The sequence below is a fragment of the Meriones unguiculatus genome, chromosome 16 (assembly GCF_030254825.1).
Source record: "Meriones unguiculatus strain TT.TT164.6M chromosome 16, Bangor_MerUng_6.1, whole genome shotgun sequence".
NCBI lineage: Eukaryota > Metazoa > Chordata > Mammalia > Rodentia > Muridae > Meriones > Meriones unguiculatus.
This window is the reverse complement of record NC_083363.1, coordinates 185,599-202,568: the sequence shown is the minus strand read 5'-3', so window position 1 is coordinate 202,568 and position 16,970 is coordinate 185,599. Positions and strand designations below refer to the sequence as shown.

General features: G+C 41.4%; 1 pseudogene; it reads right to left on the bottom strand.

The window, feature by feature from the left end:
• Nucleotides 1-752: 752 nt before the first annotated feature.
• On the bottom strand, nucleotides 753-894 carry LOC132648413 (small nucleolar RNA SNORA17; annotated as a pseudogene).
• Between the last annotated feature and the right edge of the window lie 16,076 nt (nucleotides 895-16,970).

Genomic DNA, 16,970 nt, shown 5'->3' with positions numbered 1-16,970 from the left:
GGACATCTGTCCCTTGCCCATGTCAGTGCATGATAGACAAGTTTCAAGTCCAACTCTCCCATGCTCACACCCTCAACATCATCTCACCCATGCCCCCATCACCAGGGTCAGCTCTACTGTGCTGCGTGGGGAAGATACAGGACCTGCTCTTCCAAGTGCTGCAGCAGGTGAGGGGCAGAGACAGTGCTTTCATGCTGCCAAGGTCAGCTCTCTCACAATCTCCAGGTGAGGAGTGGGGCCAGTTCTCCACAGCCCACAGATCATGTTCTAGGACAGCAGCCCAGACCAGGGACATCCACCTGGCCTTTGGTGGTAACAGATCCCTGCTGCTGTATGGCCATGGACCCAGATATGGCCACTGGCAGCAGCACAGGCCAGGACCCCACTATGGTCCCAGGTGGCATCACTGGCTACTCACATCAGGCTATTCCTCACTACCCCCAAGTCTCCAGTCTTCCTCTCTTCACTGTGCACACATCCTTCTGTTTCTCTTTCTCTTTCATTTCTCCAAAACTTACTTGCTCCTCTTAGTGGTGCCTGAGGTCTTTGAGTGTCTGGGGTCATCTCAGGAGTGTTCTCAGAAGTGCTGTGCCCTGCTCGTGCATTATGGCACCTGGCAAAGGTCATCTTGGGCATGGTCTGCCCCCTTCAAGGCCTTCAAGGTGCCAGATTTGTGGTCTTCTCAGGCCAGCTCTCTGTCAGTGCCCCATGGCTCCAGTCTGGTGGTTGTAACAGGCTCTCTTTTTGGGGGGAATGTTAGGCTACTAATCATTCAGATGTTCACAGATCAGACCACTGAGTCTGATATCCTCTCCACATATCCTCTCTCCTCTCCGCCACCTACTGATGCACATTTGACACAGTAGCCATGCCTCCAACACTTCTACGAGCAAGTCTTTTAGCTTTTGTATGTGTATTTATAGATATATGTAAATCTATAAACATGTATACAAAGTTCAGTCTTAGTAATAAGTACAACTTAAAAGAAATTTTAAGAAATTATGAAAATAGTTTTGATACTTTTAATACCACATTTGGTAGGAATATAAAATCCCTCGAGATCTCACCTGGTGTGTGTGTGTGTGTGTGTGTGTGTGTGTGTGTGTGTGTGTGGAGATAATCCTATACAAGCTTAACCACCCTCCCACAGACTGACTGGATTGCCTTTCTTTTGGAAGGTTGATAATTCTTTCTCATTTCCTAAGAAGAGAGGAAGTTTGTTTAAAAGATGAGAAAATTCAAAGCTGGTTTCTTTTTATAATGAACAGAATAACAGAGTGCTTTGTTGTTAGTCATTTAAAATTGATTACTTTTTTGTTTAGCAGGCTAATCATTTCAACTTGATTAAAACAGATGTGAATGATGAGGAAGGAGTTTCAGCATGAAGTCTCTCTGGAAAATGTGAGTGATTCATGGTTACATAAGTGGACAAGGAAGGCAGATGTGAGTATATGGAGTAAAATAAGTGAACACATGTGTTTCTCTTCCAGTAATTTCTTTATCTTCCTTCTACACAATTTTTTACACAACAGGAATGTGCTTAGATATCTAAGGCCGCTGTCAATACTGGGGTAGAGTGCTGGGGTGGAACAGTCTTTACCACCTCTTTAGCTACATGATCACTAAGCAAGGTGACTGCCTGGGTCCGTACCATCTTCTCATACAATTCTAAAAGGGAGACCATTATCTAGATCTATTTCTTCCTGGAGTATTTTCATGGGTGCCAATGAAAATAAGGTATATCTGCTTGTCAGATCATTTCATAACTGAGTCCAGATAGAATGGACTAAGTCTTGGGAAAGGTGTTTGCATTCTGACTAGGATATTTGAAGGAAAATTACACAATTTCCTTGGAAAGATTTCTTTGGGACAGGGGATGATTATTTGCACAGATAATCAACCAGCTACAGCCACTGAGGCATCCTAAAGTTAAAAATTTTAAAAAAAATTTATAATTAGCTTCTTAATCTTTGTTAATTAGTAGTTTAAGCTACATTTATTCAATCTATATGGTTTGAAAATATCATTGGTTTGTGTAAGTGGTTAAATTAATGTATTTATGTAATAAAACATGTTAAAAATCTTTAGAATTTAAAACTTTTTCCAGGCCTCAAAATCTTCTGTATTCTGTATATATTTTGGTGTATGTATATATCTTGTGTATTTCACATAATCTGTACCTGTGGTCATCACTTTGCTTTCAGTTCACTGCCTGTTCACAGTGATCATACAAATGAGCTATATATGACATCATTAGACAGCTTGGAACATGTTTTATATGTGGTTTTAATACATAATCTTATTAGTTCTTTGAGATTTAATACATTATATTTTGATCATATTGTTTCCTTCAACTCCTCCCATATCTACTGCCAAGTCCATATTCACCTAAGTTTGTGTCCTTATGTTTTTAAAACCCATCTAGGCCAATTAGTGCTACTGTATACTCTGTCACGTGTCACCATCCACCAAACACGGAGTATGTTTCAGTACATCCTTAAGGAAAACTAAATTTTTTAGTCTCAGAAATTGTCAATTATCAATAGCCATTCATATTTAACCTAAACAGAAGAAACACTCAAAGCATTTCCTCTAAATTCAGGAATAAGACAAGGATATCGCTTGTCCACTCTCTCGCTTTCTATTCAACATAGTGCTTAATATCTTAGCAAGGTCAATAAGACAATTGAAGGCCATCAAAAGTATGTATGTAAAACAAGAAGAAGTCAAAGTATCTTATTTACAAATGTTATTATTTGACATATAAAATACTCTAAAAGAAAACTCATACAACTGATAAACACTCATCTAAGTAGCAGGATACAAAAATAACATATACAAATTAGTACCCTTCCTCTATATAGATGACCAAATAAACTGAGAAAGAAATCAGAAAAAAATAGCATTCACAATAGTTTTAAAAATATCTTGGAAGAAATCTAAAACAGTGAGTGACTTCTCAATGAAAAATTTAAGATGCTTAAAAAAAATTGAAGAAGCTACCACAAGATGGAAAGATTTTCCATGCTTATGGATTAGTAGAGTTAATATTCTGAAAATAACATTCTTCCAAAATTGATCTACAGATCTAGGAGTGAGTGAGTCATCTTTCTTAATAATTCTGATTTTATTCCTGTGAGAAGAAATTCAGATAGTATAACCAATCAAAGAGAACAAGCTGAATAAACTATTTCAGCAGTGTGGTTAAAAGAGAAAAATAAAATACAGATGTAAAATAGTACAAAAATTTTAATGACCCATTTATGAAACAAAAGGTATATGCAAATTGTGAAATACCAAAGGCAAAATGTATATGCTAGTTTCATATAAAAACACAGTTGATAGGGATTGCATTGAATCTGTACATCCAAAGACACACAGGGTATATACTCATTTATAAGTGGATATTAGACATATAATATAGGACAAACATACTAAAATCTGTACACCTAAAGAAGCTAAGCAAGAAGGAGGACCCTGGGTAAGATGGACAATCCTCATTCAGAAAGGCAAATGGGATGATATGGGAAGAGGGAGAAAACATGGAACAGGACAGGAGCCTACCACAGAGGGCCTCTGAAAGACTCTACCCACCAGGGTATTGAAGCAGATGCTGAGACTCATAGCCAAGCTTTGGGCAGAGTGCAGGGAATTTTATGAAAGGGGGAGATGAAAGACCTGGAAGGGACAGGAGCTCCACAAAGAGAGCAACAGAACCAAAAAATCTGGGCACAGGGATCTTTTCTGAGACTGATACTCCAACCAAGGACCATGTATGGATATAACCTAGAACCTCTGCACAGATGTAGCCCATGGCAGCTCAGTCTCCAAGTAGGTACCCTAGTAAGGGGAACAGGGACTGTCTCTGAAATGAACTCAGTGGCTTGTGCTTTGATCACCTGCCCCTGACTGGGGGAAACAGTCTTACCAGGCCACAGAGGAAGACAATGCAGCCAGTCCTGATGAGACCTGATAGGCTAGGGTGAGATGGTAGGGGAGGAGGACCTCCCCTATCAGTGGACTGGGGGAGGAGCAAGAGCGGAGAAGAGGAAGGGATGGTAGATTTGGAAGGGAATCGGGGAGGGGGTTACAGCTGAGATACAAAGTGAATAAATTATAATTAAAAATATATTTAAAATAAGTTAATAAAAAAGAAAGATGACTCAAAGAAACAATGGGGTCCAATTTCAGCAGGGCAGAATGTTTCAGTTTACCAGACTTCTCTCATAGCTGTACTCAGTTCTTCTGGCCACCTCTGTCATCGACACTGTGACACTGACAGAAAACAAAATGATCATATTTGTGTCATTATTGAACTCCAAGCTCCACATACCCATGTACTTCCAACTTCTCCTTCCTAGACCTGTTTCATGACAAGTGTTGTCCCCCAGATGGTCTAGAGCTTCAAAGGCCCAGAGAAGACCATCAGCTGTACTGTGTGATCCATTTCTACATTGCTTAGCGACTGGCTCCACACTGTCCTTCTGACACTGATGACCTATGACCCTGTTAGTACTATCTGCTGACCCCTGCACTATGGGAATTTCATGCACTCAAATTTCCCTGGAATATGGCTGTTGTGGCCTGGATCGGTGGTTTTCATGGTGTCCACAATTCAGACCACTCTGGTTTTCCAACTATCTCTGTGCAGCAGACACAGGGTAGATTATTTTTATCTGTGAGCAGTCTGCTCTGGTGGAAATTACTTGCATAGATACAATACCCCTAGAAAAACATGTTTCAGCGTTTACTTTCCTCTGGGCAGTGATTTCTCTAGGGTATTATCCCATTTGCTTATTGCTTGCATTGTTTGTTTGTTTGGTTGGTTGGTTGGTTTTTTATTTTCAGTTGCTTTTTTATTTTATTTTTTTACTATTTAACATTTTTTCCATTTTTTATTTTTTTGTATTAGTTACATTTTATTAACTTTGTATCCCAGCTGTATCCCCTTCCCTCAATCCCTCCCAACCCCATCCTCTCTCCCTCATCTCCTCCCTCACCATTGTTAATAGTGTGCTGAAAATATAGTTCATGATGGCAGGAAGAAAGTTTTTGGTACCTGTAGGTCTCATTTGATAGCTGTGCTATTGTTCTTTGGAACTGAAAGTTCTGTTTATGTGCACCCAAGAGCAAATACAAGCAAGTACAGAAAGTTTCTCACATTTCTATATAGTGGTGATAACTATCACTTAATCTTCTGCTCTACTCCTTAAGAAACAAAGAATTTAGATGGGCAATAAAAAGGTTGATGACTAGAGATCCAAGTTAGGGAAAAATAAAACAGTCTATAACAATATTTCAGGATTTGGAGGTTGGTAGGCATTATATAACTGTGTATTTTCTTTTCATTTATAGTAGGATTAGCCGAAATTCTTAAAAATAGGCAGAAAAACTTTTTTCTTTTTCTTTTTTATATTAATTACAGTTTATTTACTTTGTTTCCCAGCTGTAGCCCCCTACCTCATTCCCTCTCAGTCCCACCCTCCCTCCCTCATCTCCTCCCTGCCCCTCTCTAAGTCCACTAATAGGGGAAGTTCTTCTCCCCTTCCATCTGACCCTAGCTTATCAGGTCTCACCAGGACTGGCTGCAATGTTCTCCTCTGTGGCCTAGCTATGTTGCTCCTCCCACGGGAGATGGGGAGGCCAAAGAGCTAGTTACAGAGTTAATGCTAAAGACAGTCCCTGTTCCCCTTACTAGGGTACCCACTTGGAGACTGAGCTACCATGTGCTACATCTGAGCAGAGGGTCTAGATCCATGCATGGTCCCTGGTTGGAGAATCAGTCTCAGATAAGCCTCTGTGCCCAGATATATTTGGTCTTTGTGGAACTCCTGTTCTCTCCAGGTCTTACTAACTCTTCTTTCATATGATTCCTTGCACTCTGCCAAGAGTTTGGCATCTGTTTTGAAAATTTTAATAACATCTTGATAATAGCTACTTCAAATTATTTTATTTCCTTTCTGGAATGTTATATAATCTCTTTTCAGGTTCTTTTAAAAATTCTATGAAGAAATTAAAACCGGTATGTGTATGTTTGTCCACATTCCTAAAGCATGGCTATTGTTCTAGTGACTGACTGAGTACAAACTTATTTTTTTGTCATAGAAATAAATCTTCAGTTTCATAGAGACAGTTTTTTAAATTATTTTACTTTAATTCTTTATTAATTACACTTTATTCACTTCGTTTCCTCCTGTGATTCCCTCCCTCCTCCCGTCCCAACCCCTCCCTTCCTCCACCCTCTGCATGCATGCCCCTCCTCAAGTCCACTGATATGGGAGGTCTTCTTTTCCTTCCTTCTGATCCTAGTCAATTAGGTCTCATCAGGAGTAGCTGCATTGTCTTCTTCTTTGGCCTGGTAATGCTGCTCCCCCCTCAGGCAATTAAAGAGCAGGCCAATCAGTTCATGTCAGAGTCAGTCTCTGTTCCTATTACAATGGAACTCACTTGGATACTGAACTTCCATGGGATACATCTGTGCAGGGCTCTTAGGTTATCTCCACTTGGTTGGAGTATCAGTCTCAGGAAAGACCCCTGTGCTCAGATTTTTTTGGTTCTGTTGCTCTCCTTATGGAGTTCCTGTCCTCTCCAGATCTTACTGTTTCCCACTTCTTTCCTAAGATTCCCTGCACTCTGCCTAAAGGTTGCCCATAAGTCTCAGTATCTACATTGATAGTCTGCAGGGCAGAGTCTTTCAGAGGTTCTCTGTGTCAGGCTCCTGACTTGTTCCCTCTTTTCACCTTCTTCTGATGTCCATCCTCTTTGCCTTTCTGGATGGGATTGAGCATTTTAGCAAGAGTCCTCCTTCTTGATTAGTTTCTTTTTTTTTTTTTTTTTTTTTACTGACTAACATAAATTTTTATTACATCATCTCAAAACAGAGAAACTGTCAGTAAACAATACATCTTTGCATTTTTTACATGAAGTTGCTGGATTCACCATTCTACCATTTTCTCCAAATGAACAAACAAACAGAAACAGTTCCCATAGCTTCCTATTCATGTCTTACTTTTCTACTTAGAGGAAATCATTTTGAAAAAAAAAACTGATGACAACCAAGAAATACAAAAATTCTTCATTTTTTTTTTTTTTCAATGCAGTTTATTCAGGAACATTGAACAATCCTCGGACCCCGGGGAAAGCCAGCCCACAGCTTAAATAGCCTCTGGGTAGCCAACCCAGGCATGCCACGGGGGCAATGCAGATAGGTCCACATACATGGAAGCAAGCCAGATCCTCGGCCTTAGCCAAATGTGGAGTTGTTCCTGACAGAGAGCACTCACCATCGGGAAGGTGGAAGGCGGAAACCAGCTCCATCTTTAAGGCATAGCATTCTGCAGCTCTCTACAGTTCCCCCTTTTTGTTTTAGACGCATCAGGCAAGAGTAGAGGTCTGATCTCTGATATTAGAAATAAATTGGGACTTTGTACAGATGTTCATTTAGGTGTCATCCACCCAAAGAGCATCGGACCCGTCCGATACCTTTTTCTCAGAGGCGGGACCTGGGGCATCAACCCGCATGCAATCAGACATGCTCTTCTCTGGGTCCAAAGCGGCTGACCCTGAGTGCAGTGCTTAGCCTCGCATCCTGAGCGTATCATTTTAGCTTTTTATGGTATCCAACCATGCTTGGGGAGAATGTCTTGCTTCAATGGCTGTAAAGGCCTGAATGATCATGGCTGCATCACACTGTTGTGAGACTCTAATCTTGCATATATACCACAGGCAAACCAAGGAGACCAACACCAGAAGGCCTGCTAACACTCCCATGCCCGCCCATTCCTTCAGATGATTCATGGCTGCAGCAATCCATGTTGATAATCCTGTGGCTAGTCCTGCGTCCACTCTGGTAGAATTTACTGTGACAATGGCCACTCTCTGCTGCTCCATCGTAGTATCGAATTCTCCAGTCCAATTACCTAAAATATAGCTCGACAATTGTTTAGACAGATTTGCAGCGCAGGAAAAATTCTCATGTTGTATGCTAGTGACACAAAGTCCAGCATACTTTCATTGACAGCCAGGTTGAGCGATTTGCCATAGGGTATCAATTTGCTCCTGCAAGAGGTCAATCCTCTGATTGAACACCATCAAGCTTCCTTTTAGTTGAGCATTAATTCCTTTATGTACAACTAAGGCATGAGCTACATTGGCTAAATGATTATTCAGGGTCTGAGCAGTCTGCCCAGTATGACTCATGGCTAATGCCCTGGTGGTAGCTCCAACAGCCGTCAATGAGATGGTAGTAACAATGGTGGCTGTAGTTCCAAGATCCCTTTTCTGTCTGAAGAGAGTCATAGCGTGAGGGGCATCAATGGGCATAGGCATCCAGTGAGGCATGCGAGTAACCAGGGCATACCTAACTTTACTAGCATTGGGGTTTAAAAAAAAGCGAGTATCATTACCACAATTACTTGGCTCTATCTGGCTAATAATGAATAAAAATGGGGGATATAGACAAACAGGTGTGGGCTTATAGGAAATATTATGAGAAGCCTTAACCCCTCGTTGGAACATCCTGCGTCAGTTCTAGAACTAGCAGTGGTGGTGTCCGAGGTCTGAGTAGGTTCAGGAGACCATTGCCCCCAGGGGCGAGACGTGCTCCATGCCAATTGACTAACTCCATGTTTTCCTCCCATTTTGAAAGTCATTTAAGGTTCTTAAATTATTTTTTTCCCTTTTTTTCTTAAATTTTTCATCAATTACACTTTATTCATTCTGCATCCCCCTATATGCTCCTCCCTCCTCCCATCCCAATCCCACCCTCCCTCCTCCCTCTGCTTGCATGCCACTCCCCAAGTCCACTAATAGGGGAAGTTCTCCTCTCCTTTCTGATCTTAGTCTGTCAGTTCACATCAAAAGTGGCTGTATTGTCCTCTACTGTGGCCTGGTAAGGCTGCAAACCCCCCCCCCCCCAGAGGGAGGTGATCAAAGAGCAGGCCAATCAGATTATGTCAGAGGCAGTCCCTCTTCACATTACTATGTAACCCAATTGGACTCTGAACTGCCCTGGGCTACATCTGTGCAGGGGTTCTAGGTTATCTCCATGAATAGTCCTTGGTTGGAGTATGAGTCACTGGGAAGTTCCCTATGTTCAAATTTTCTTGTTCTGTTGCTCTCCTTGTGGAGACCCTGTCCTCTCCAGCTCTTACTATTTCCCAGTTCTTACCTAAAATTCCGTTCACTCTGCCCAACAGTTGCCCATCAGGCTCAGCATCTGCTTTGATAGTCTGAAGGGCAGAGGCTTTCAGAGGCCCTCTGTGGTAGGTTCCTAGGTTGTTTCCTGTTTTCTTCTTCTTCTGATGTCCATCCTCTTTGCCTTTCTGGATCGGGATTGGACGTTTTAGTTAGGGTCCTCTCTCTTGCTTAGTTTCTTTAGATGCACAGGTTTTAGTGGGTTTGTCCTATGTTGTATGTCTATATGAGTGAGTATATACCATGTGTGTCTTTTTGCTTCTGGGACAACTCACTCAGGATGATCCTTTCCAGATCCCACCATTTACCTGCGAATTTCATGATTTCCTTATTTTTCATTGCTGAGTAATATTCCATTGTGTAGATGTACCACAATTTCTGCATCCATTCTTCAGTTGAGGGGCATCTGGGTTGTTTCCAGCTTCTGGCTATTACAAATAAAGCTGCTACAAACATGGTTGAGCAAATGTCCTTTTTGTGTACTTGAGCCTCTTTTGGATATATTCCCAGTAGTGGTATGGCTGGATCTTGAGGAAGCGCTATTCCTAGTTGTCTGAGAAAGCGCCAGATTGATTTCCAGAGTGGTTGTACAAGTTTACATTCCCACCAGCAGTGGAGAAGGGTTCCCCTTTCTCCACAACCTCTCCAGCATGTGTTGTCACTTGAGTTTTTGATCTTGGCCATTCTCATGGGTGTAAGGTGAAATCTCAGGGTTGTTTTGATTTGCATTTCCCTAATGGCTAATGAGGTTGAGCATTTCTTTAAGTGCTTCTCTGCCATTCGGTATTCCTCTACAGAGAATTCTCTGTTTAGCTCTGTTCCCCATTTTTTAAGTGGATTACTTGGTTTGCTGCTTTTCAGCTTCTTTAGTTCTTTATATATACTGGATATGAGTCCTCTGTCAGATAAAGGGTTGGTGAAGATTCTTTCCCAATCTGTAGGTGGTCGCTTTGTTTTGATGACGGTGTCCTTTGCTTTACAGAAGCTTTTCAGTTTCATGAGGTCCCATTTATTGGTTGTTGCTCTTAGAGTCTGTGCTGTTGGTGTTCTGTTCAGGAAGTTTCCCCCTGTACCAATGAGTTCTAGGGTATTTCCCACTTTTTTTTCAAGCCGATTTAATGTGTCTGGTTTTATGTTGAGGTCTTTGATCCACTTGGACTTCAGTTTTGTGCAGGGTGACAAGTATGGATCTATTTTCATTTTTCTACATGTTGACATCCAGTTAGACCAGCACCATTTGTTGAAGATGCTATCTTTTTTCCATTGTATGGTTTTGGCGTCTTTGTCAAAGATCAGGTGTCCATAAGTGTGTGGGTTTATTTCTGGGTCCTCTGTTCGGTTCCATTGATCCACCATTCTGTTTCTATGCCAGTACCATGCAGTTTTTAAAACTGTTGCTCTATAGTACAACTTAAGATCAGGGATGGAGATACCTCCAGAAGATCTTTTATTGTAGAGGATTGTTTTAGCAATTCTGGGTTTCTTGTTATTCCATATGAAGTTGAGAATTTTCCTTTCCAGGTCTGTAAAGAATTGTGTTGGTAATTTGATGGGCATTGCATTGAATCTGTAGATTGCTTTTGGTAAGATGGCCATTTTTACTATGTTAATCCTACCAAGCCATGAGCATGGGAGATCTTTCCATCTTCTCATATCTTCTTCTAATTCTTTCTTCAGAGATTTGAAATTTTTTTCATACAAGTCTTTGATTTCCTTGGTTAGGGTTACTCCGAGGTACCTTATGTCATTTGTGGCTATTGTGAAGGGTGTTGTTTCCTTAATTTCTTTCTCAGCCCTTTTGTCTTTTGTATACAGGAGGGCTACTGATTTTTTTGAGTTAATTTTGTATCCTGCCACTTTGCTGAAGGTGTTTATCAGCTGTAGGAGTTCCCTGGTAGAGTTTTTGGGGTCACTCACGTATACTATCATATCATCTGCAAATAGTGATAATTTGACTTCTTCCTTTCCAATTTGTATCCCCTTGATCTCCTTCAACTGTCTTATTGCTCTAGCAAGGATTTCCAACACTATGTTGAAGAGATATGGAGAGAGTGGGCAGCCTTGTCTTGTCCCTGATTTCAGTGGGATTGCTTTAAGTTTCTCTCCATTCAGTTTGATGTTGGCTATAGGCTTGCTGTATATCGCCTTTACTATGTTTAGATATGTGCCTTGAATCCCTGATCTCTCCAATACTTTGAACATGAATGGATGTTGGATTTTGTCAAAGGCTTTTTCAGCATCTAGGGAGATTATCATGTGGTTTTTTTCTTTCAGTTTGTTAATATGGTGGATCACATTGATGGATTTCCGTATATTGAACCACCCCTGCATACCTGGGATGAAGCCTACTTGGTCATAGTGGATAATATCTTTGATGTGTTCTTGGATTCGGTTTGCAAGTATTTTATTAAGTATTTTTGCATCAATGTTCATAAGGGAGATTGGCCGGAAATTCTCTTTCTTTGTTGAGTCTTTGTGAGGTTTAGGTACCAAGGTGACTGTGGCTTCATAGAATGAATTTGGTAATATTCCTTCTGTTTCTATTTTGTGGAATAGTTTGAAGAGAATTGGTGTTAGCTCTTCTTTGAAGGTCTGATAGAATTCTGCGCTGAAGCCATCTGGTCCTGGGCTTTTTTTGGATGGGAGACTTTTGATGACCGCCTCTATTTCTTTGGGGGATATAGGTCTATTTAGTTGATTTACCTGGTCCTGGTTCAGCTTTGGTAAGTCAAATCGATCAAGAAAATTGTCCATTTCATTTAGATTTTCAAATTTTGTGGCATATAGACTTTTGAAGTAAGTCCTAATGATTGTTTGGATTTCCTCAGTGTCTGTAGTTATATCCCCCTTTTCATTTCTGATTTTGTTGATTTGGGTGGTGTCTCTCTGCCTTTTAGTTAGCCTGGCTAAGGGTTTGTCGATCTTGTTGATTTTCTCAAAGAACCAGCTCTTGGTTTCATTGATTCTTTGAATCGTTTTATTTGTTTCCAATTGATTGATTTCAGCCCTGAGTTTGATTATTTCCAGCCGTCTACTCCTTCTTGGTGTGTCTGCTTCTTCTTTTTCTAGGGTTTTTAAGTGTGCCATTAGGGTGCTTGAATGAGCTGTCTCGAATTTCTTTTTGAAGGCACTTAGTGCTATGAACTTTCCTCTTAGCACTGCTTTCATTGTGTCCCACAAGTTCGGGTATGTTGTGTCTTCATTTTCATTGATTTCTAGAAAGACTTTAATTTCTTTCTTTATTTCTTCCCTGACCCAGCTGTCATTTAGTAACAAGTTGTTCAGTTTCCATGTGTGTGTAGGCTTTTTGTTATTTCTGTTATTGTTGAGGTCCAGCTTTATTCCATGGTGATCAGACAAGATACATGGGATTATTTCAATCTTCTTGTATTTGTTGAGGCTTGCTTTGTGACCCACTATGTGGTCTATTTTGGAGAAGGTTCCATGAGGTGCTGAGAAGAAGGTAAATTCTTTTGTGTTTGGGTGTAAAGTTCTGTAAATGTCTGTTAGGTCCATTTGATTCATGACCTCTGTCAGAGACATTGTTTCTTTGTTTAATTTCTGTTTGGTTGACCTGTCCTTTGTTGAGAGTGGGGTGTTGAAGTCTCCCACTATTAATGTGTGTGGATCTATATGTGCTTTAAATTTTATCAATGTTTCTTTCACAAATGTGGATGCCCTTGTATTTGGGGCATATATGTTCAGGATTGTGATGTCTTCCTGGTGGAATTTTCCCTTGATGAGTATGAAGTGTCCTTCCCCATCTCTTTTGATTAATTTTGGTTGAAAGTCTATTTTATCAGATATTAGAATGGCTACTCCTGCTTGCTTCTTGGGTCCATTTGCTTGGAAAGTCGTCTTCCAACCCTTTACCCTCAGGTAATGTCTATCTTTGTGTCTTAGGTGTGTTTCTTGTATGCAACAGATTGCTGGGTTTTGTTTACGTATCCATTCTGTTAATCTGTGTCTTTTTATTGGAGAGTTGAGTCCATTGATGTTGAGAGAGATTAATGACCAGTGGCTGTTAGATCTCTTGATTTTGATGTTGGCTGTGGTCATCAGGTTGTGTGTTTGGTTGCTTTTTGTTTTACTGAAGTGAGGTTATTTATTTCCTGTGTTTTCTTGAATGTAGCTAGCTTTCTTGGGTTGTATTTTCCCTTCCAGTGTCTTCTGTAATGCTGGATTTGTTTGTAGGTATTGTTGAAATTTGTTTTTGTCATTGAATATCTTGTTTTCTCCATCTATGAGGACTGAGAGTTTTGCTGGGTATAGTAGCCTGGGCTGACATCTGTGTTCTCTTAGGGTCTGCATGATATCTGTCCAGGCCCTTCTGGCTTTCATAGTCTCTGTTGAAAAGTCAGGTGTGATTCTAATGGGTTTGCCATTATATGTTACTTGGCCTTTTTCCCTTGCAGCTTTTAGTATTTTTTCTTTGGTCTGTATACTTACTGTTTTGATTATTATGTGGCGGGAGGATTTTCTTTTCTGGTCAAATTTGCTGGGTGTTCTGTAGGCCTCATGTATTCTAATTGGCCTCTCCTTTAGCTTGGGGAAATTTTCTTCAATGATTTTGTTGAAAATATTTTCTGGGCCTTGGAGAAGGGAGTCTTCTTTTTCCTCTATACCTATTATTCTTAGGTTTTGTCTTTTCATATTGTCTTGCATTTCTTGGACGGTCTGTGTCAGGAATTTTTCAGATTTAACATTTTCTTTGACAGATACATCGATTTCTTCCATTGTATCTTCTACACCTGAGATTCTTTCTTCCATCTCTTGTAGTCTGTTGGTTATGCTTACCTCTGTAGTTCCTGTTTTCTTCCCTAGATTCTTCCTTTCCATTATTTCTTCCATTTGTGTTTTCTTTAATTTTTCCAATTCTATCTTCAGGTCTTGAGTTGTTTTGTTTACTTCCTTCACCTGTCTGATTGTACTTTCCTGTTTTTCTTTTAGTTCCTTCAACTCTGTTTCTTTCATTTCATTCAGTGTTTTAAGCATTTCCTTTCTAAAGGCCATAAACTGTTTGGCTGCAGCTTCCTCTATTTCTTTACGGATGGCAATATTCTGTTTGAGTTTATCTTCCTCTATGTCTTTACGAATCTTATTTGTTTCCTCTGTTATCATCTTCATGAGCATACTTGTTAGGTCATCTTCTTGGATTTCAGTTATGGTGGGGTGTCCAGGGCTACTTGCCCCTGGGTAACTGGGTTCTGGAGATGCCATATTGCTCTGTCTTTTGTTGCTTGAGCTTTTACGCTGGCATCTACCCATTGTGTTATCTTAGGAGTTTGGGGTTATTTTCTGGTGGTTCCTGGGGATCCTGTGGGGGAGAGAATCCCCTTTGCAGAAAGCTGGATTTTCCTGAAGGATGTCTTCTCAGCTTTTTGGGTATAGTCCCTGGATGGCTGGTGTTTTTTCAGGAGTTACTCACCTCAGGGATATAGACCTGAGTGGTAACTGTGGTCTTTGTTAGTCGAGAGGGTTCTCCTCTCACCCAGGGAAGTCCTGAGGGCAGCTGCCCTGTTTCTGGGTTTCTTGTTGTAAATTTAATGATCAGCTGCTGTGACCCAGTTGGACATCAGGCGCGCCTCAACTGTTTGTGCTTGTGTCTGGAGCACAGCTGAGTGCTGGCGCCTCGGCCCCACTAGACTGCTAGACTTTTTCTAGGGAAGGATTGGGTGATTTAGATCAGTACAGTTTCCTTCCTTCCCCGTGGATTCTCTGGAGACACGGACTCCTAGTGTCTTTTTTTGCCCTGGCGCACACTGCTCAGTGTCCGCCAGCTGGCTGGCCACAGAAATTTGCCTGTGCCTGGAGCACAGCTGTGTGATGGCGGCTCAGTCTCTGCCAGCTGTCTGGTGTGCAGAAACTGCCTGTGTCTGCCTTTGTGGCTTTTGGGAGTCTGAGTGGCTCCCTAAGGTGGGTAATTTTCCGGGGACCTTTTCAGGTTGGGGGTGAGCTGAGTGCTCTGAGATCAGACCCGCTGTTTCTATCTCTGGCGGCGAATCAGGCGCGCAGGCAGGCAGGGCTCTGTGCTGGAACCTGGGTCCCCGGCTCTGGCTCCGGGCTGGCTCCTGGGGTGCCCGTGGAACCCGCCCGAGTCTTTTCCAGGGGATGTCTGGGTGACCTAAGGCCGGTCCCAATCGTTTCCTGTACCCTGGGGTTATCTCTCGACTGAAAATTCCAGTCTCTGATAGTGTGGTGCCCAAGGTTCAGTCTGGGACCGTGACCAGAGACACTGGCTTGTGGCTCTGGGCTGGGGCTGGGGCTGGCGGCCGGCAGCCAAGCGTCTGGCGGAACCGGGATCTCTTCCGCGGTTTAGCCGGGTGAGTTAAAAGCTGATTGAATCCCCCACCGTGGGGTATCCTCTCACCTGGGAAACACAATGACTGTGTTTTATGGCCGAGAGTTCTGATTGCTGTTCACTGTGCTGATCCTGCTGTGCTGCTGCTCAGAATGAGAGTCCTCCCGGCGCCGCCATCTTGCCCCTCCCCCTTGATTAGTTTCTTTAGGTGTACAGATTTTAGTAGGTTTATCCTATATTATATGTCTATATGAGTGAGTATATACTGTGTGTGTCTTTCTGCTTCTGGGATGGCTCACTCAGGATGAGTCCCCACCATTTACCTGCAAATTTCATGGTTTCCTTGTTTTTTATTGCTGAGTAATATTCCATTGTGTAGATGTACCACAATTTCTGTATCCATTCCTCCATTGAGGGGCATCTGGGCTGTTTCCAGCTTCTGGCTATTACAAATAAAGCTGCTGCAAACATGGTTGAGCAAATGTCCTTATTGTGTACTTGAGCCTCTTTTGGATATATGCCTAGGAGTGGTATGGCTGGTTCTTGAGGAATCGCTATTCCTAGTTGTCTGAGGAAGTGCCAGATTGATTTCCAGAGTGGTTGTACAAGTTTACATTCCCACCAGCAGTGGAGGAGGGTTCCCTTTTCTCCACAACCTCTCCAGCATGTGTTGTCACTTGAGTTTTTGATCTTAGCCATTCTAGTGGGTGTAAGGTGAAATCTTAGGGTCGTTTTGATTTGCATTTCCCTTATGACTAAGGACATTGAACAAACATTTCTCTAAGTGTTTCTCTGCCATTCGATATTCTTTTATTGAGAATTCTCTGTTTAGCTCTGTACTCCATTTTTTTAATTGGATTACTTGATTTGTTGCTGTTTAATTTCTTGAGTTCTTTATATATACTGGATATTAGTCCTCTGTCAGTTATAGGGTTGATGAAGATTCTTTCCCAATTTGTAGGCAGTCGTTTTGTTCTGATGACAGTGTCCTTTGCTTTACAGAAGCTTTTTAGTTTCATGAGGTCCCATTTATTGATTGTTGCTGTTAGAGCCTGTGCTGTTGGTGTCATGAAGGCAGTTTTGATCATAGGTGCAGAAATCTAAAATCACCTGAGAATGCTTCCTTCAGCTACTATGGTCCTGTATATGGAGGTAGGTTTTCTCTTTCTGCTTTGTTTCATAGTGCTGAGGTCTACTAGAAACTCTCCTCTAACTCTCTTATTTGAGATGTTTTCCTCAGGAGCTTCTGGGGTATATACACTTAGGCATTTGAGATCAGTCAGTCTCAGTCATAGAGGAGGCTGTGTCTTCATTTAGATTAAAGAAAGGAAAGCATAGGTAAGGTAACAGAAAACTCCCTGACGTATCCCTTGTGAGTCTGAAGTAGCTGTTGTCATCAACCTTTACATATAACCATTGACTCTACAACAAAATACCCACATGCAAGTTTAAGCATTGCCACTTTCAGTGTGTA